Source organism: Quercus robur, chromosome 3, assembly GCF_932294415.1.
Source record: "Quercus robur chromosome 3, dhQueRobu3.1, whole genome shotgun sequence".
In the NCBI taxonomy this organism is placed as follows: domain Eukaryota; kingdom Viridiplantae; phylum Streptophyta; class Magnoliopsida; order Fagales; family Fagaceae; genus Quercus; species Quercus robur.
Genome location: NC_065536.1, coordinates 20,046,667 through 20,067,320, shown reverse-complemented (window position 1 = coordinate 20,067,320; position 20,654 = coordinate 20,046,667). Strand labels below are relative to the sequence as shown.

Here is a 20,654-nt window from a genome sequence, read left to right as displayed (position 1 = left end):
CTTTAATTATTGTGTTGCACATGGGATGTATAATGTCTGGCTCTTTTAATGTAATGTGCACAAGGGGCTAAACAATATAACAAATTAAAGCAGTATAATTAATGATAAACAAATTAAAGCAATATAGTTTATTGTTACGCTAAACAACAATAATTAAAGTAGTATAATTAACCAATACATTATAAAAGACAAATAAATTAATGAAACAACAATATAACAAATTATAGTTTATAAAAGACAAACAAATTAATGAAACAACAATATAACAAATTATAGTTTATAAAAGACAAACAAATTAATGAAACAACTAAACAACAATAATTAATAATTTTATTAATATTTCAAATGAACTTATAGTTTATTGTTTATTCTTTTGCTAGAATTATGGACAAATATTTGATAAGAAAACCACGTACGAAGATTCATCTCCTGTGCAAGATTCATCTTCATCTTCTAAGCGAATTCATGTTGATTTTAACTTAGAAAATCTTCCTTCAGATCCTGGGCTACGAGAAAAGATATTATCTTATCATCCTAATCATCATTATGAAATAAGAAGATATTATTTACAAAAAGACCCTTGTCAACCTGTTTTACACTATGATGATTACCCTATATCATATTTTTCTGGAAAGCCCTGTCAATTTATATCCAAATGGTATAAAAATAGATACTGGTTGAAATATAGTATAGATAAGGATGTAGTATTTTGTTTTTATTGCTACCTATTTGGGCAAGATGTTGGTAAGCAAGGAGGAGGTGACACTTTTGTAACGAAGGGATTCAAACTTTGGAATCCAGAAGAGAAGTTAAATTCCCATGTTGGAGAAGTTAATAGTTCTCATAATCAAGCTGTCTAGAAGAGTGAAGATCTATTGAAGGAAAAGCAACACATTCAAAGTGTTTTGGTTAAGCAATCAAATCAAGATAAAATTGAATATCGGGTTCAATTAAATGCAATAATTGATTGCATAAGATTCCTTTTATGCCAGGGATTAGCTTTTCGTGGTCACGATGAATCTCAAGGTCCAAGTGATAAAAGAAATTTCCTTGAGCTTCTACAATTTTTGGGGGATCACAATAAATCTATCAATGAAGTGTTGCAAAAAGTTCCGAAAAATTGCAAGCTTATCCACCATGATATTCAAAAAGACATTGTAAATGCAATTGCACGTGAAACATCCAAAGCCATCATTAAGGATCTTGACAATGGGTTCTTTTCAGTATTAGTTGATGAGTCACGTGATATCTCAGTGAAAGAACAAATGGCCCTCGTTCTTTGTTATGTGAACAAAAAAGGAATTATTATAGAGCGGTTCCTTGATATTGTACTTGTAGCAAGTACCACCGCTTTGTCACTTAAACATGCTATTAAATGTTTACTTTGTGAACATAATTTGAGTTTATCGAACCTACATGGACAAGGTTATGATGGAGCTAGTAATATGCAAGGTGATATCAATGGTCTCAAAACTTTAATTTTGAAAGAGAATAAGTTAGCATTTTATGTCCATTGTTTTGCTCATCAACTTCAATTGACACTTGTTGCTGCTGCTAAAAATCACATTAACATTGCTAATTTTTTTTTATGTGATTAGTAATTTAGTAACTATTGTTAGAGGCTCTTGTAAGAGATGAGATGCTCTTCGAGATACACAATTTGTCAAAATTAAAGAAGATTTAAAGAATTATGTACGTAGAAGTGGACAAGGTTTGAATTAAGAGACAAATCTAAAACGTCCTAGTGATACACATTGGGATCATATTATGAGACTATTCTTAACTTGATTTTAATGTTCTTTGCTGTTGTTGATGTACTTGAGATTATTGAAGAAAATGGTCTGTCCGACTAAAAAGTTGAAGTTCAATCTATTATGAGGTCAATTCTATCTTTTGAATTTGTTTTTACTCTACACTTGATGAAAAACATTTTAGGGATCACAAATGAGTTGTCAATAGCATTGCAAAAAAAAAAAAAAAAAAAAAAAAAAAAAAAATCAAGATATAGTAAATGCTATGGATCTTGTTAAAGTGTCTAAGCAACAATTGCAAGTGATGAGAGATAATGAATGGATATCTTTATTGACTGAAATGTCTTCATTTTGTACAACACATGATATCCCTATCTTAAACATGGATGAAATATTTGTAGTTAGTGGGAGGTCTCAACGCAACACCCAGCAAAATACAAATTTACATCATTATCGTGTTGAGCTATTCTGCACAATCATAAATATGCAACTTCAAGAGCTTAACAACCAATTTTCAAAGGCGAATACTGATTTGCTACTTTGTATGGCTTGCTTGAATCTAAGTAATTCATTTGTGGCTTCTGATAAGGAAAAGTTGATATGTCTAGCAAAGTTCTATCCATTTGATTTTCTTGGGATAGATATCTTGGCACTTGACTCTCAACTTCAGAATTACATTTTTGATATGCACAACAATGACTTGTTTTTAGAGCTTCAAGGAGTTAGTGAACATAAGGAAGCATGTGACTTATCCATTAGTCTATTTGCTTGTGAAGTTAGCTTTAACCCTTCCTGTTGCTACTGCAACAGTAGAAAGAAGTTTTTCAGCAATGAAATATATACAGAATGAACTTTGCAATCGAATGGGAGATCAGTGGATGAATGATTGTTTGGTTGTGTATATGGAAAGATATGTAGTTTGTAATATTGATAATGAGACTATCATGCAACGATTTCAAAATATGAAAACTCGTAGAAGACAATTGTAAACTTTATGTATTTGCATGTTTTTTGATTGTTGTTGTTATTAATATATAAAATTTTCTTTATATTAGATTGTTTAATTTATGCTTATTGAGGAACACCCTAGAAAAAATTCTTGAAGCCGCCACTGCGTAGAACCATATTAATGCACTACCTTAGAAAGGAATTAGTTACAGAAAGCTCAAGGAGACAATGAAGAGGATGGATTGAAAGCAATTTGTTCAGCACAACTACCACTTCATGAGGCCCTGCTTCTCGGCCAACACCCATAAGATCAAGGTAATATAGGTAATGGGATATAATGTTGTTCATGGACTCATTATCACCTTGACCGCAAACAAGATCTCTGTAAAGCACATTCATGGTAGCACCAAAACCAGAAACACGCTTGGCCAAAGAGTCATTCTTGGTGGGTTTCCAAAGGCCAATAAAGACATCGTGTGCTGAAGGTTGATGCTCTATAATTGGTGTCATCCATCTCCAAATTGCAACTTGGAAGGCTAGGGTAGCATTTTGTTCAATATATTCTGGATGGTTCAACAAATCCCCCTTCAGATCTTTACCGGCTTCTCCATAGTTGTAGTCCTATTGACTACAACCGTAAAGAAAGTTGATTGGATTGTGGTATGCAACAATGAATTGATCAACAAAAAAATCTTCTCAAAAAGGAAACAAAAGACACATACAAGTCTTCGGGTAGTAGAAAAAGTGGGTTGCACTTTCTTTTATATATAAAAATCAATTACTTAGATTTCGTTTGGAGAATGCATAACTTACGTACTCATATTTGAATTATGCTAGAAAGGGAACTCATTTTGATGTTTTATTAACATCGAAACATAAAACTTTGTAGAAGTTTCAACATAGGATAAAATTGAGCAATATAAGTTGAGAAAATAATTCTAACACATAAATAAAAGAATGTACAATTATTGTTAGTTTTATAGAAAAGATAGATACCAATAGATAGGCAGAGCACCTCGACCATAGTATGCAACTCCAGGAGAACATGGATAAGTATTTTTGTAGTGCTCATCACAATAATTGTATGAGTTGGAATTCATTTCCTTATTATTACATAAACCCCATGATAATGGTTCCTTGGTAGCCGGCCACTTTATATCCACCCGAAAAAATATTATTCACTTTTAGTTTGTATAGAGAGTGAGTGCGTGAGCAAAAGGCCATTGACCATATATAGCTTATAGATAAATTTAATTACACAACCAATTCTTCAACACGTAAAGCTCCGAATTCATTTTATTTCAAATTTAAACCCAATATGTTTTAAGGAAAAACGAATCTACTTAAACCACACTCATTAGATTCACTTACATCCTATTCCTTCATTCGTTTGCTCAAAAAATTGTTGGATTCAAAAATTAAATTAAGATTCTAATCATAATTAAGCCTCATTCCAACGTGACCCTAATAAACAATATAAATTGTTAAACTTTTCATAACGAGTAACATTCGATCTTTTTCAGTTTAAATTAATTTAATCAAATAAACGGGTAACAAAGCCCAAATTATACAATGTGACATCAATTCTTAATAGATTAAATAACTAAACGACATAAAAGATTTAAAACATTAAAGCCCATTCCAATTGCATCAAATTAAAACTTGTGTGTGTTTATTTCTTAAAAAAAAAATAATTAAACCTTTCTTGTTTTGGATAATTTTTTTTTTTTTTTTTTTTTTTTTTTTTTTTATACATGATAGAATTTCTACTGTAGCCTAATCTAAGTGTATATGTATATAAAACTCTCTCCTAGAGACTTGAACCCCGGCCCTTACCCCCTATGCAAATTAAAAGTCATGATTGTTTTTGATATATCAAATAATTAATAATAACTATCTTTGGGTAAACAAATATTTTATAGAGGTCAAAAAAATTCTTAAAATAATTGGTAAAAAGAGATTAAGAAAAACAGATATTAATACTATCTTTAAGATTTATCCAATTTGAAAAAGATCCAAACCAAACAGTCCCCTAGGCCTACAATTAAATGTCTTCAAAGTTTAAACACAGTACACACTTTGATCAAACCCCTACAAAATTTGAACCCTCACTCTCTCTCACTCTCACTCTATCATGCATGCACATATTCAACCGAACCAACAAGACAAAAACCCAAATTAAAATTTCCCAAGACAGAGACTCTTTGATTTAGTACTCACAGGAGGGTTTGGTGCCAACATGGGCAAGAAAAGCCGCAACTTCTTTGGTTCCAAAGAAGCTTGAGTTCAAGTAGGTAGTGCCAAAGCCATAGGGCTCATACTCTGCAAAGACAGTGATAAAAGAGTGGTAGTCCCAAAAGCCCATTGCATGGGCCTCAAGGGAGTTCCGAACTACAAAAAAAGGGGTCTATAGCCATGTTTCAAAAACGTGGCTATAGACCCCAAAAACACGGCTATAGGATAGAGCTGCATTTCCTATAGCCACGTTTGTAAACGTGGCATAAACAGCGCAACACAAAGCCTATAGCCGTGTTTTTGTAACCGCGGCTAAAGGTCTGACCTATAGCCGCGTTTTCTAACCGCGGCTATAGGATTCAGTCCTATAGCTGTGTTTTTAGAAACGCAGCAATAGACCCCAACCTATTACAAGATAGCTTTGAGCTGTGTTCGTTAGCGATTGGCCAACACTGTGGATTTCTAAGAATGATGGGGAGCATCGACTGCATGCATTGGAAATGAAAGAATTGTCCAAGTAAGTGGAAAGGTCAATATATTGGTCATACCCATGATCCAACGATAATTTGGAAATCTTGGCATCTATGACTTTTGGATATGGCATGCATTTTTTGGGTTACCGGGGTCTCACAATGACATGAATGTCCTAGAGCGGTCTTCTGTATTTTCTGAGCTTGCTAAAGGGCATGCTCCTCCGGTTAATTACTCGATAAATGGTAATGACTATTCGATGGGATACTATCTTGCAGATGGTATATATCCATCATGGGCAACATTTGTCAAAACAATTCTAGCACCACAAGACCGTAAAGACAACATTTTGCTTCCGCACAAGAGGCGGCCAAGAAAGATGTCGAACGTGCATTTGGAGTGCTTCAAGCACTATTTGCAATTATGCGTGGGCCTGCACATTTTTTCTACCTTGAAACACTTAAGGACATTGTGATGGCATGTATAATATTGCATAATATGATCATTGAAGATGAGCAACATACTTACCTTGGAGAAAATGACTTTGATTATGATCAAATCGATAATAGTGGACCCAAACCGGTGTCACATAATTCCACTTGTAACCTTATGCAATTCATTGAACGTCATAATTCCATTAGAGATAGAGGAATTCATTCTCAACTTCAAGCAGATTTCGTTGAGCATCTATGGCAACTACAAGGCCAGTCGTAGGAATTTGGAATTCTAAATTTCTAAGTATTACTACCTTTATTTAATGTGCACCTTCATTGGAATTTGAAATTTACTAAGTTAAATATTAGAATAAAATTTTCAAATTGCATTCCTTTGATGTTCTATGAGATTATTTATCTGAATTAGCGAAATGAAAGAACACTTCACGGCTTCAAAAGGCCTGTGATGTATGTATTTGCTTTCTTGTAATGCCAAGAAAATATTATTGCATTAGTTGAGGGTACTGTAGCAGGTCAGATGTAAAGAGGTGGATACAAGATACAAGATAAATGTTCAATTACTAGAAATAAAGGAAAATGATGGCTAATACATATGCATAGATAGAACGGAAGCAAAAGATAGAATTTGAAGGCACAATTCCAAATTTCCAAGCTGTTGCTTGACCAACTGCATCCCTTTTTTACGAGTGTACTATGTCTATATCTTGGACCTTCATAGAAGATTGCACACAGTTGAAAATAAACTTGTTCAAAATATGAGAAGGTGAATTGGCTAAAAAAGATACTATATATAACTATATAAAGTGTTACCAATAAAGCAGATGGTTTGGGAAGGTTAGAGAGACGGAGAAAGATAGGTCCATTGTGCTAAAAAATAAGGCTCCAAAGTCCAAACAACTCATATCAAAATTCAGTTCAAATTGTATGTTTGGCTTGAATCCAGAACTACATTATGTGATATATGACCACTATTCAGATCAATTTAATTAAATTTAAATTCAAACTCGATTAAATGGGCTGAAGCATTATATATACAAGTTAAACACATTTACACTACTGACATAATCATAGTAAAGCCAGCCTTCATCAATGGCTTCAATTGCAAGAATCCAGCCAACATACAAGTACAAGTACAGCTAGACATACACAAACCATAAACCATGGCAGCAAGTACAAGTACAACCACCTTCAACAAGCAAAACAAGAAAAGAGAATGACAAATTATCCAAGTGCTATTATCCTTGCACAAATTATCTTGTATAGAATGACAAAAACAGAGACAGTGCTTCACCCAAAACAGAATGACAAGAATAGAATCAAAAATTAAATTGAATAATCAAGTGTTATTGTCTGTGCACAATACAAAATTTACAACATTGCTATTTTCCTTGCACAAGTGAATACTGCAAAAATATATCTAACATGATTAGAGATTTAATAATCATATTCCCTACATAAGTAAATACTACAAAAGAGATGTCTAACATCAACTCATTTATGTCAACCATGTGCTAGTATCTTTGCACTATACAAAAAATTACTTGATTAGATATTGTCAATAATAATATTCAAATTATGATTGAAATTTAGACCTTAACCTCTCCAAGATTTCCAAACGACGTAGACAAATATATTCTTTTTGCTCAGGATCCATGGTTCTTGTATCTTTTATCATAATTTCATCTTCCACTTTTCTCTTTTCCACTTCATTCTTCTCTTCCTTGATACGAATCAACTCTCTTCGTTCTTCGGATGCAATGCGCATTAACTCTCTTCGTTATTCTAATGCAATGCGCATACTTTCCTTTTTCTCCTCATGCATTCTCTTCTTTTCTTCCTTGATTTCATCGAATTGGGAGGAAAGTATTTAGACCACATCATCAAATTTTTTTTTTTTTTTAATTTCTCCTTTTAGGCCTTTTTGCCTATGGGTCTCTCCAAAGTTTCGCCAGAGTTCATCTCATCATTATCTTCATCTAGATTTATTGAGCTTGCAAATGTATGACAAGATTGTATGGCTGGCTGTCTTGTGTGGACTTTCACATTATCTCTTAAATTCAACCACTTAGCTTCATTCCTCAAAATTCTCCAACAATGTTCCAGTTCAAATGCATTTTTGTTATTACTTTTATACATAGTTTTTGCATCATTAATCTACAAAAGTAAAAAATTGTAAATAATGAGAATCATAAAACTAAAAGTGCATTAATGTACAATACATATTAGATGTTGAGTCGAAATACCTTGTCATGCTCAGTTTTACCACTTTCATTTTGGTTATCAATTTGGGCCAAGTATCCACAAAACTTGTTGGTCTCCTTTTGAATTGCTAACCACCGACTATTTAAAGAATCGTTGTAGCGGTTAAATTTCTTGTTATTGTGGAAGGTGGACCAAATTCTATCCCAAAATGTTGTGCATTTTTGGTCTGTTGATGTCACGACATCTAAGCTAAAATTAAGCCACGCCGACACTAGCTTAATGTCTTCATCTACGATGAAGTTGTTTCCCCGTTGACTTCTCTTAGTAGTTGATTTTTTTGCAATGTGGGGTGTAGATTGTCCCATTTCAACTTGAGGTGGAGATTGATGGACATTCACGTCTGAATGCAAAGTGGACATCAAAATACTATTGTCAAAAGACTCAAAACCTTGTTCTTTGTCTTGTAAAATGTCAAGGAAGAAGGAATTTTGTGAGTCCATCACCTAACAAACACTAAAGTAATTTAGAAGCAGGATTGATAAGCAACAAAATTGAAGTTAAAATTTAACTACTAGATAATGCAGGGGAAAAGAATTGACAATGGTAGGTAAGTTACTAGTACTTCTAAACCAATCAAAACACACTCGTCAATGTGTGAACCATTGCTCCAAGGCAGAGAGACATACTAGGCAGTTCTTTCATGGCCAACAAATAGTATATGTTTCTCAAGTGTATCCCAAAGAAACATCCAAAATCAATGTAAAACCTTTAACATGAGGTTGAAGTAGTTTATAACTAATTAATAAGAGACTCCACCAAATGTCAATGCTAGCCATACATTCAAGAACCATTCCTTCCTACGGTGATAGGACATGAAGAAGGAAAATGAATTTTTTAAAAATAAAATAAAAGAAAGCAATGATCTGATTATCCACCTATTTCCATATTGGAAGAAACACCAATATTAGCATATAAATAGCACTTGGATTAGCTTCTTTCTATTGGCTTATTTGCCTATATACAAATTTTTAAAGCCTTTTTTTTTTAGGTACAATTGTACTTTTATGAACTTTCAGAAAATCAACAAATAATCTTTTAGCTCACTAATGTGCCTAAGATCCAGTATCATAGAATTGGAGGAATATATATAAAGATGTCAAATTTATCTCAGAAACAAGTATTGACAAAAAGGTAATGAGACCAAGGAAAAGCTATAGGATTACAAGCAATTTGCATCTGCCTAGTAGATGTGAATTCAGAAATGGAAGAATCTCTTCCATACAAATACTGGGCGATCATATTAAATATAAGGATTGTGATCATTTGTGAATCGTATATATGATTAATTTGATTTGAAACTAATCCCTATCTAAAATACATGAAATTTAATCCTTACCTGAACTCTAAAATAATCAAATATAAATACACACAAATTTTTGAAATATTAATAAATTCCAAAAATAACTTCGGGTGTGTTCCGAAGAATCTGAATTGAGTTAAATTCTGAAACACAAGGTCCAAATGTGAATTGCCCACATCCCAATCTTCAACAAAGACTAGCCAAAGTGACAGCTACTGTAGAAAGTACTCCATACATTAAAGACCCAATAATTTATTTTGAATGAGAAGTTACCTTTAGATTTTTTACTACATTCTATTCAGGCTTTTTTAGACAAGCAAGATCAATATCCAACACAAGAATGGATTTTATATAATTCAATCTATTATAGCATAGGCAAACACGCCCCAATCCCCCGAGAGGCCCAATGAAAGAAACCTTGTTTCATGCCCTCACTTGAAAAAAGAAACTCCCAGGAAACCCTAAAAAAAATTAGTTTAGAGAAACTCCCAAGAATCTTGCTTGAAACCAAAAAAAAAAAAAAAAAAAAAACCCTAAAATCTCAATGAGAGAAAACCCATACATTTTCAGAGAAATTTGCCCCAAAATCTATCAATAAAGATACCTCCAAGTTGATCCACCCTCCTCACGGGGCTACAAAACCCCCAAACCGATCACATTATTTCCAGTGGTGATGAGAATGAGCAAGACCTGTTGAGAAGTAGACAAAGAGAGAAGATGAGAGGAAGAGCTCAGGAATGAAACAGGGAGAGACTATTGAGAGGCGTTGGTGTTGCTCAGGTGAGAGGAGAGAGAAAAAAAGAGTGAGATAAGTTTTTTTATAGTATATAAAGATAATATTAAAATAATAGATGGACAAGTTACACGGTTACAGTAGCAATTGTGCACAGTTATTGTAGCAATTGTGAAAAAATGCACAATTTTACACCCACTGATGTGGATGTTTTTTTAGGTCAAAATGTGTAAAATGAGTAACTTTTTCTATTTTGCAAGACTTTACACATGATGATGTGGTTGCTCTTACAATGCAAAAAATGGAGTATAGATCTCTCTTGACAGTGGCATTGATATTATTAGTTCTTGTGAATTGTCCCAAGTTTTCTTAGAGCCAGAAGCTACCTTGTGAAAATAGAGCATGCTCAAAAACTAAATGTTATCAAGGTCGTGGGCAGTGCAACACCATTAAATATCGATGCTGTGATGGGCCGTCACTAACTACTTGCAGAGCGACCAGTTTGAGAACATGTTCTCAAACCGGATTCTATCTACGCATATGTATTAGCCATCATTTTCCTTTATTTCTAGTAATTGAACATTTATCTTGTATCTTGTATTCCACCTCTTTACATTTGACCTGCTACAGTACCCTCAATTAAATGCAATAATATTTTCTTGGCATTACAGGAAAGCAAATACACACATCATAGGCCTTTTGAAGCTGTGAAGTGTTCTTTCATTTCGCTAATTCAAATAAATAATCTCATAGAACATCAAAGGAATGCAATTTGAAAATTTTATTCTAATATTAAACTTAGTAAATTTCAAATTCCAATGAAGGTTCACATTAAATAAAGGTAATAATACTTAGAAATTTAGAATTCCAAATTCCTACGACTGGCCGTGTAGTTGCCATAGATGCTCAACAAGATCTGCTTGAAGTTGAGAATGAATTCCTCTATCTTTAATGGAATTATGACGTTCAATGAATTGCATAAGATTACAAGTGGATTTATGTGACACCGGTTCGGGTCCACTATTATCGATTTGATCATAATCAAAGTCATTTGCTCCAAGGTAAGTATGTCGCTCATATTCAACGATCATATTATGCAATATTATACATGCCATCACAATGTCCTTAAGCATTTCAAGGTGGAAAAAATGTGCAGACCCACGCACAATAGCAAATAGTGCTTGAAGCACTCCAAATGCACGTTCGACATCCTTCTTGGCTGCCTATTATGCGGAAGCAAAATGTTGTCTTTTATGGTCTTGTGGTGCTAGAATTGTTTTGACAAATGTTGCCCATGATGGATATATACCATCTACAAGATAGTACCCCATCGAATAGTCATTACCATTTATCGAGTAATTAACCGGAGGAGCATACCCTTCAGCAAGCTCAGAAAATACAGAAGACCGCTCTAGGACATTGATGTCATTGTGAGACCTCGGTAACCCAAAAAATGCATGCCATATCCAAAGGTCATAGACGCCACGATTTCCAAAATTATCGTTGGATCACGGGTATGACCAATATATTGACCTTTCCACTTACTTGGACAATTCTTCCATTTCCAATGCATTCAGTCGATGCTCCCCATCATTCTTAGAAATCCATGGTGTTGGCCAACCGCTAACAACCTTGCAATGTCATTGTTGTTTGGTGACCTTATGTACTCTTCAAAAAAGATTGAAACTACCACTTTAACAAAATTTTTTAAGATTTTTATTGCAGTGCTTTCTCCAATCCTCAAGTATTCATCCCTGAAAGTAGCCGACACTCCATATATAAGCAAGCATTCCGATTGCGGCGATCATCTTTTGAAGGGAAGACAACCTGAGTGTGTTAGCTGCATTTTTTTTTTTTTTTTGGAACAAAGTATGGTTCAGTAGCTTCAACTCTTGAATGGATACATAGAAACACCAAGCTGCCGACGGTCACCAAAGCCACTATTTTGGTAGTTTGGGCACCGGCGGCGTTTGTCGAAACCACTATTTTAACAATCTACCCACCGGTGGGTCACTATTCGGTGGTACGGCAGGTGGTGAGACCAATCTGGTAGCATTCGTCAGAGCCACTATTTTGACGATTTGGCCATCTCCACCACAAGCGGCTCCATTGGCCGAGCCACCGGTATTGGTAGTTTACTTAAAATATAAGTTTAAATTAAAAAAGTATGACTATTAGGGAAAATAATAAAAAATTGATGAAGAATGAATATTTTATTGAAATATCTTGTAAAATAGATAAACTAATGTGAGTATTTTGTAAAAATGATGATGTAAAATAAAAAATAAAAGTAGGTTTTTTGTGTTAAATAGACGGAATCTTTTGCACAAATTAATATGAATGCTCTAACAATGAATATATTAACAAGGCTGGCTGGTGGAGTTTGAACTTTGAAGAGAGATATGTGCCTTCCTATATACTGGGTGCTGGGAGAAGGAAATTAAAGGTAAACAAAATATAGTCAAGTCAGGTGCAACTGGGAAAGTCATCTTTCGCTCGCGTTTTTACTTTCTTCTTTTCTTCTTTACTTTTCTATTTTTTATTATTTTTCTTATCGTCCCTTTACTGAATTGATAAGTTTTTACAGATTTCATACTTTTTTGCGCTTCGCGATGAAAGTTTGTGCGACTTAGAATTATTGCTCCAAAAGGAAAAGGAATAAAGTTTGTGCGACTTAAAATTATTGCTTCAAAAGTTTGTGCGACTCAGAATTATTGCTCCAAAAGGAAAAGTGTTGTAAAATGATAGAAATATATAAAACAAAGTAAAATAAATAAGAAATATATATTGACAAACTCTTATATTCAAGTGATCATCCACGATTCTTTTGATCACTTTTAGATATGTAACAGTAAAGTAATCCCACACACACACATATATATATATATATATATATATATATGACCATAGAATGCTTGTAGAGTTTATGAGATAATGAGTACACTTATGGATATATATCTCCCATATAGACTTTACACATCCCAAATAACATTTTCATTGCCCAAAGTTTACACATTTCAATCAAACTTTATTTCTAACAAAAATGAATAAAGTTAAATGGAGGACACGGGAATTGTTGGTCTATGTCTGCATAGTCTCCGAATTCATTGCCCAAAATTTACACACAACATAGTCTCCGATTTCAGCAGTAGCGAAAGAAAGAGAAAAAGATAAATAAAAGGTAAAAAGAAAATGAAAAGTAAGAAAGAGAGAAAAAGATAACTTTTCCTCTTTTTTTTTTTTTTAATGGAGGACTCGGGGATTGTTGGTCTATGTCTGCCAGTATATTTCATTCACATTGGATTGATGCTGTGGGACACAAAGAGAAAGGCCATTTTGAGCTTCCTTTAATTTAAGGAAAATAATTCTGTTTATACACTTAACACGTGACATGCTTTACAATTACCGGGCATGCACGTAATATCTACAGACATAATATTTTTTTCACTATTTTTTCCCCATAATTGGTACAGGGTTTGTTGTGATCTAAGCATAATAAAAATTATAATTTTTTTTTTTGAAGACTATAAAAATGATATTAATGACATAGCAGGATAAAAATGATTTTGGTTTAATCATAGTATAAACCGTATTAACAATTATAAAAAATATTGTGTCACTAATATTACTCCATAAAATATTTATCAATAATACAAGCATATTTACATATATTTTTTAAAATCATAAACATCTATCTATTAAAAAGAAAAAAAATGGTACATGTATATTATAAATATCAGCCCATTTCTATACATGCGTAATATTTATAAAAAAAAAAAAATTCAAAATAAAACCAAAGAGCCAAAAAAATTTCATAATTTTCTTATAATAGTTTGTTTTGATTTGTGCATAATAAAAAAGTGGTAGACTGATGTTCTATTTTAACGTACTATCTTAGCAAATTGTCACTCATATATCATATAAAACTGTTAAAAAAACAGGTTATGAAAATTTTGTGTCCCAATTTTGTATTATGATTTTTTTTTTTTTTTTTTTTTTTTTTTTTGCATTGTTTGTCTTATTGAGAATGCTATATTCAATGACACAATATTAAAGTACAATCAATTTCCAAAATAAATATGGTCAGTTTCTTGCATCTTAAAAAATGAAAAAAAAAAAAAAAAAAAAAAAAAAAAAACTGTTTATATTTCAGATTGTAGGGACACGATTTTGGTTAACCCAGTCCTGGACGGTCAGGTCCCGGCCCAAGAAATCCAACACAATGAATTTTGTAGAGTATGGGCTGAAGAACTCGGTTCCAGTTGGCTCAGACGGTTCGTTGCATGTCCTTAGTAGATGTAGAAACATGAATCAAGAAAATGGATGCAAAAGTGGAAGTTTTATTCATGGCTATGCATTCATACAATGAATCCTTGCCCTTCTCTCTCTCTCCCTCTCTTTTTTCGTCCCCCCTTTCTGAGGGACTCTTACATATTATATAGGCCCTCTTTTATCATCTGGGCCTTACACTTGTTGATCATTCAAACCCCCACTTGAGCACCTGTCCCATCAGACGCCCTTACCAGTTCTTTGTGAGTTGCAATGACCAAGGTAATACTGTTCAAGGGTCTTCTCTTCATTAATGCGGCCAGGAGAGTAGTTGTGGTGCATTTAATGTGGTGGTGACAGCCTTTGCTGGGATATTTTGAGCCTTCTTTGTTTTTATGTGTTTGGAGTAGAGGCTACAGTAACTGGGATGCATCATTGACCTGGACTTTGGAACGTCCGAGGAGGAATCCTCCTCGGACGTGTTTTCTTCGCTCTAGTTGGCTTGGGCAGGGGTTATGGGCCGCGACGTCTCCTCGGATAGAATGGTCCTCGGACGGGCCCAAGGCCCAGCCAACTTGTTATTCTGGACCAGTCCCCACAATAGCCCCTCAAAACTCCGGTTTTGATCTCCCTCCGAGGAGAAAAGCGAGGTTTTGACATTTATTAAGGATGGAACAGATGAAATCTTGATCCGCACGCATGGGCGGTTACTTTTGACGCGCCACAATTTACGAGGCGCGGCCATTTACTCCAGACAGCTTTATGTCTCCTTCATCCAACGACGAGATGTGGATCTAACGGCTAGCATTGCTCCTCGAATTTGTAAGCGGGAGGGATTTTTTTTCTCTCTTTTCCTCCTGCTATATAAAGCGCCTGAGAGGCTCCTTTTTTCTTTTTTATCCGCATATCAGAACAGAGAGCTCCAGAGAACTCCAGCGCCCAGAAATCCTTGTGCACCTCCGTTCTTCAAATCTCCATAATCGTTTCTGCGAAGCGCCCTTCCTAGAAGAGATTTCCGATCACATCACCGGTCATTTGCGAAGGTATCCGTAAGTTCCGTTCGTTTCGTTGCTTCGATTTTCTCCTCGGATTTTACTTTTCTCCTCGGTCCTTATTTCCATTTCTCCAGTTCAGCTTAGATGGGTAGATTCAAAAACCTAGTAGACACTCCGGCTGCCATGGAGGCTTTTAGGGCAAAATACCATATCCCGCAGGGGGTGGTTCTGCGGTACTGTCCCACAGAAGGAGTACTGTTAGATAGAGACGTGGGTGAAGTGGTCATTCCCATGGTTGCCTTTATACAAGGGGGAATGACACTTCCCATGCGTAGGATTACCCGGGACTACTTGTTCCACCATAGGTTGACACCTCACCAATGCGCTCCAAACATGTTCAGGGTACTAGGCTGCATAGATGTCCTGAACGAGCAAATGGGTCTGGGTCGACCTAGCATGATGTGGTACACATGTACGAGTGTCACTACGTCGAGAAGGGAGGATATTACCTTAAATCTCGATCCGAGGTGGTTAGGCTAATCTCCTGTCTCCCCATATCCAATAAGACTATGAAGGATGACTTCCTCATTGCCTCAGGAGAATGGAGCGATGGTTTTCATTGTCCAACTCAGGCAGGAACTCCAGGTGCGGCGCCTTTAGGCCCAATCCTTTTAGGGAAGGGGCTTAGCTCCTCGGATTTACTCTCTTTTTTGCTTGTCATAAATTTTGTAGTTTAATTCTAATTTCCTTCTCGGCTGTATTGCAGATAGAGCTTTGGTCGCTCCCAAGCTGAGCCGCGTGAACGTTCCGGCCTTAAATTATCTTTTAAGGTCAGAAATCTACGTCCACAAGGACGGGCAGCTGCATGCATGTCATCTGGTTTTGGGCTATCGACCACTAACCCGCGCTTTCCAAGCCATTGGCCAAGCCATTAGAGCTGATAGCTCTCGGTTGGCTAGGATTGACGTGTCCAAGCCTAAGTTTCTGGCTCGAGTAGATCTTAAGCCAGTCGTGCTACTTGGTGTTCGGGATCATCCACCGGTTGTGCAACTACCTCCAGACGACCTTGAAGCCGCCGTGCCAGCTGAGGAAGAGGCCGAATCATCTCGTCTTTCCCTTGAGGAGGAAATAGATGAGTTTTATTTTGAAGAGGACGTTGACAAAGCCCCCGTAGTTGAGCTCTCGGACCCTGAAGGAGAGCAGGATCGCAACTCCGTGGTTGGCGGTCCAGTCATTATAACTTGCTCGAACGACTCTTCAGACGAGGAAGTAGGCGATATGGCTGGTAAGGGAAAATCTTTGCGAGAACTGATGTCCAGCCGAGGAAAGGGTCAGTCTTCAAAGGCGCCTGTTAAGGCACAAGCCCAGGACCCTCCTCTAATCGCCCTTCAGGTTCCTTCCAACCCTGGCCTCAAGGTTAACCCTGACCTAAAAAAGAAAAGGCCGGTTGACGTTCCTGAGGAAGGTGAAGTGGCCCCCCGCCCGGCCAAGCAGCAGAAAGCCACTCGGGGACAGAGGAGTAAGAGGGCTAACTCCACGGAGAGCCGAGATGAGGAGAATCGGGCTGAGGTGCGCGTTAATCCCCGCGCATGGAGTCCGAAGATGGAGCTGGACGGGGTCGCTATCCCCTATACTGCCTCGGTTTGAGAGTACAACAGGGGCAGAGCGGGTTATATAGCTGAGGCCCTGGAGCAGCCAGTGCTCCTTCCTCGGGATATGGAGGCCTACAGGCGGTTCTCCCAGCCCGAGCTTTTCTGTCCCTTAAGAGGGACCTTGCGATGGTAAGCTCTTCTTGCATCCTTTTATTAAGCCATTGACATTGTTGCATTCTATCCTAATTCTGGTTTTGTTTTGTTGGCAGATCACCCAGCAGGTGTTTGTGGCTGAGGAGTTCTGCCGCAACAACCGCAGCTTGGCTGAAGCTGAGGTTCAATCTCGGACTGAGGTGGAGAAGACCGTGGGGTCCCTCAAGCAAGAAATCTTTGAACTGACGGAGAAGTTCAAAGAGTCGGAGAAGTAGCGCAAGAGCGCGGAGGCTGGCCTGAAGAGTGCTGAAACCCAAGTAGAGGATTAGCGCCAGAAATTGTTTGTAACTGAAACTAGTCTTGCTACTGAGAAGCAGAATGTACTGGAACTTAAGGCCGCTCTGCAGAAAGCTGAGGACGAGATACGGCGGGTTAAAGAAGAGGCTCAGCTGGTCCGGGAGGCTATAGAGGCTGAAAAGAAAGCTTCTCATCAGCTCGGGGTTCAAGAAACGGAGGCCAGGCTATTCGAGGAAATCCCCGAGGTGTGCAGGGACTACTGCAGCATCTCATGGGCTCACGCCCTTGATGCTGCAGGAATTCCTGCGGATTCGGCGTTGAGACTGCCTGAGAATGTCTTCTATCCTCAGGAGATCCGAGAGAATCCTGATGGCGCCCAAGCAGTTTTTTAGCAGGACTTGGTGGTGCCTGATGCCAACCCTGTGCCTGATAAAGCGAAGGATCTTGCCATGGACTCTATCTCCGAGGCTCTTCCTCCTCAGCCAGAGCAGAAGAAGGATCCTCCTGCTAAGGCTTAGCTGTTAGGTTTTTAATTTTTGTACTTCCTTTTTTTTTTTTTGAATGAGAGTCGTCTTGTTTTTGTTCTTTTGTAAGGACCTCTCTTTGTATTGACCTCAGAATATTAATATAGAATGTTCTCTTTGTTTTCTATGGATGTATGCTGATACTATCCCTTTTATTTAAAGTTTGCAATAATAAATATAAACGGGCGAGAAAAGAAAGGATGTCGTGTAGCGAATTTGAATAAGAGTTGCAATGACGCTGGACTGCGCGCGCACCTTGAAATGATTTTCCTTAAGTAATAATTTCCCCTAAATCTGTGGTCCGAGGAGCCATGCGGGACTTAGGTTCTGTTTAAAACTTGGATAAATTGCATAAGTAATAATTTCCCCTAAGTCTGTGGTCCGAGGAGCCATGTAGGACTTAAGTTTTGTTTAAAACTTTGAATAGTTGCGATAAGTAATAATTTCCCCCATGTCTGTGGTCCGAGGAGCCATGCAGGACTTAGGTTCTGTTTAAAACTTTGAATAAGTTGTCATAAGTAATAATTTCCCCTAAGTCTGTGGTCCGAGGAGCCATGTAGGACTTAGGTTCTGTTTAAAACTTTGAATAAGTCGTCATAAGTAATAATTTCCCCTAAGTCTGTGTTCCGAGGAGCCATGCAGGACTTAGGTTCTGTTTAAAACTTTGAATAAATCGTCATAAGTAATAATTTCCCCTAATTCTGTGTTCCGAGGAGCCATGCAGGACTTAGGTTTTGTTTAAAACTTTGAATAGTTGCCATAAGTAATAATTTCCCCCAAGTCTGTGATCCGAGGAGCCATGCAGGACTTAGGTTCTGTTTAAAACTTTGAATAAGTTGTCATAAGTAATAATTTTCCCTAAGTTTGTGGTCCGAGGAGCCATGCAGGACTTAGGTTCTGTTTAAAACTTTGAATAAGTTGTCATAAGTAATAATTTCCCCTAAGTCTGTGGTCCGAGGAGCCATGCAGGACTTAGGTTCTGTTTAAAACTTTGAATAAGTCGTCATAAGTAATAATTTCCCCTAAGTCTGTGGTCCGAGGAGCCATGCAGGACTTAGGTTCTGTTTAAAACTTTAAATAAGTCGTCATAAGTAATAATTTCCCCTAAGTCTGTGGTCCGAGGAGCCATGCAGGACTTAGGTTCTGTTTAAAACTTTAAATAAGTCGTCATAAGTAATAATTTCCCCTAAGTCTGTGGTCCGAGGAGCCATGCAGGACTTAGGTTCTGTTTAAAACTTTAAATAAGTCGTCATAAGTAATAATTTCCCCTAAGTCTGTGGTCCGAGGAGCCATGCAGGACTTAGGTTCTGTTTAAAACTTTAAATAAGTCGTCATAAGTAATAATTTCCCCTAAGTCTGTGGTCTGAGGAGCCATGCAGGACTTAGGTTCTGTTTAAAATTTTGAATAGTTTGAAAGAGACCAGTGGGCACAAGATAATCACGGAACAAAACATGGGCAAAGCCATTTTCATTAATAATAGTATCTTCTCAGGTTATTTACATTCCATGGTCAAGGTACATTTTTTTCATCCAAATCTTCTAGATAATAAGCACCTATCCCGACCACGGAGGTGATGCGATACGGTCCTTCCCAATTGGGCCCCAGTTTGCCCCAAGAGGGGTTTTTTGCGCTGCCGAGAATCTTTCTCATCACGAGATCACCTGGACCTAAAGGTCGCAGTTTAACATTGTCATCATATCCTTGTCTCAGCTTCTGATGATAATAGGCCATATGGATCGTTGCTATTTCCCTTCTTTCCTCAGCTAAGTCTAGACTTCTTCCCAAAAACTCGTCGTTGCTATTTGGGGTAAATGAGTTAGACCTCAGTGTGGGAAAGTTGTTCTCGATTGGGAGCACGACCTCAACCCCGTAAGTCATCGAAAAGGGGGTTTCCCCGGTTGACCGTCGAGGCGTTGTCCGATAGGTCCATAAGACGTGTGGGAGCTCCTCTACCCATCTCCCCTTTGCCTCATCCAGCCTTTTCTTCAGTCCATTCACTATGACCTTGTTCACGGCCTCGACCTGCCCATTTCCTTGGGGGTAGGCGGGAGTGGAGTATCGGTTAATGATCCCAAACTCGCGGAAATACTCCCTAAAGTTCTTGCTGTCAAATTGGAGACCGTTGTCTGAAATGAGTGTGTGTGGAATTCTGAAGCGGGTAATAATATTCTTCCAGATGAATTTCTGGGCATCCACGTCCCTAATGTTGGCCAAAGGTTCAGCCTTCACCCATTTGGTGAAGTAATCGGTTCCAACTATTATGTATTGCTTGTTCCCCGCAGCTTTGGGGAAAGGACCGACAATATCAAGACCCCATTGTGCGAACGGCCAGGGGCTGGAGAGGGGGTTGAGGATCCCTCCCGGTTGGTGGATATTCGGGGCGAATCTCTGGCACTGATCACACTTCTTGGCATATTCTTGGGCCTCTCTTTGCATGTTCGGCCACCAGTATCCTTGGGTGAGTGCCCTGTGTGCTAGCAACCTCCCTCCGGTGTGACTTCCACAAATCCCCTCGTGTAACTCTTCAAGTAAAGACTCGGATTCTTCTGGATGTATGCAGAGTAGGTATGGCCCAGAGTAGGAGCGCCAATATAGTTTGTGGTCCTTCGATAGCCAGAACCGAGGAGCATTCCTCCGTATCTTCTCGGCCTCCAATTTTCCCTCTGGT

General features: G+C 37.3%; 1 pseudogene; it reads right to left on the bottom strand.

The window, feature by feature from the left end:
* Nucleotides 1-2,901: 2,901 nt before the first annotated feature.
* LOC126719373 (chitinase-like protein 1) lies at nucleotides 2,902-8,562 on the bottom strand (annotated as a pseudogene).
* Nucleotides 8,563-20,654: the final 12,092 nt, after the last annotated feature.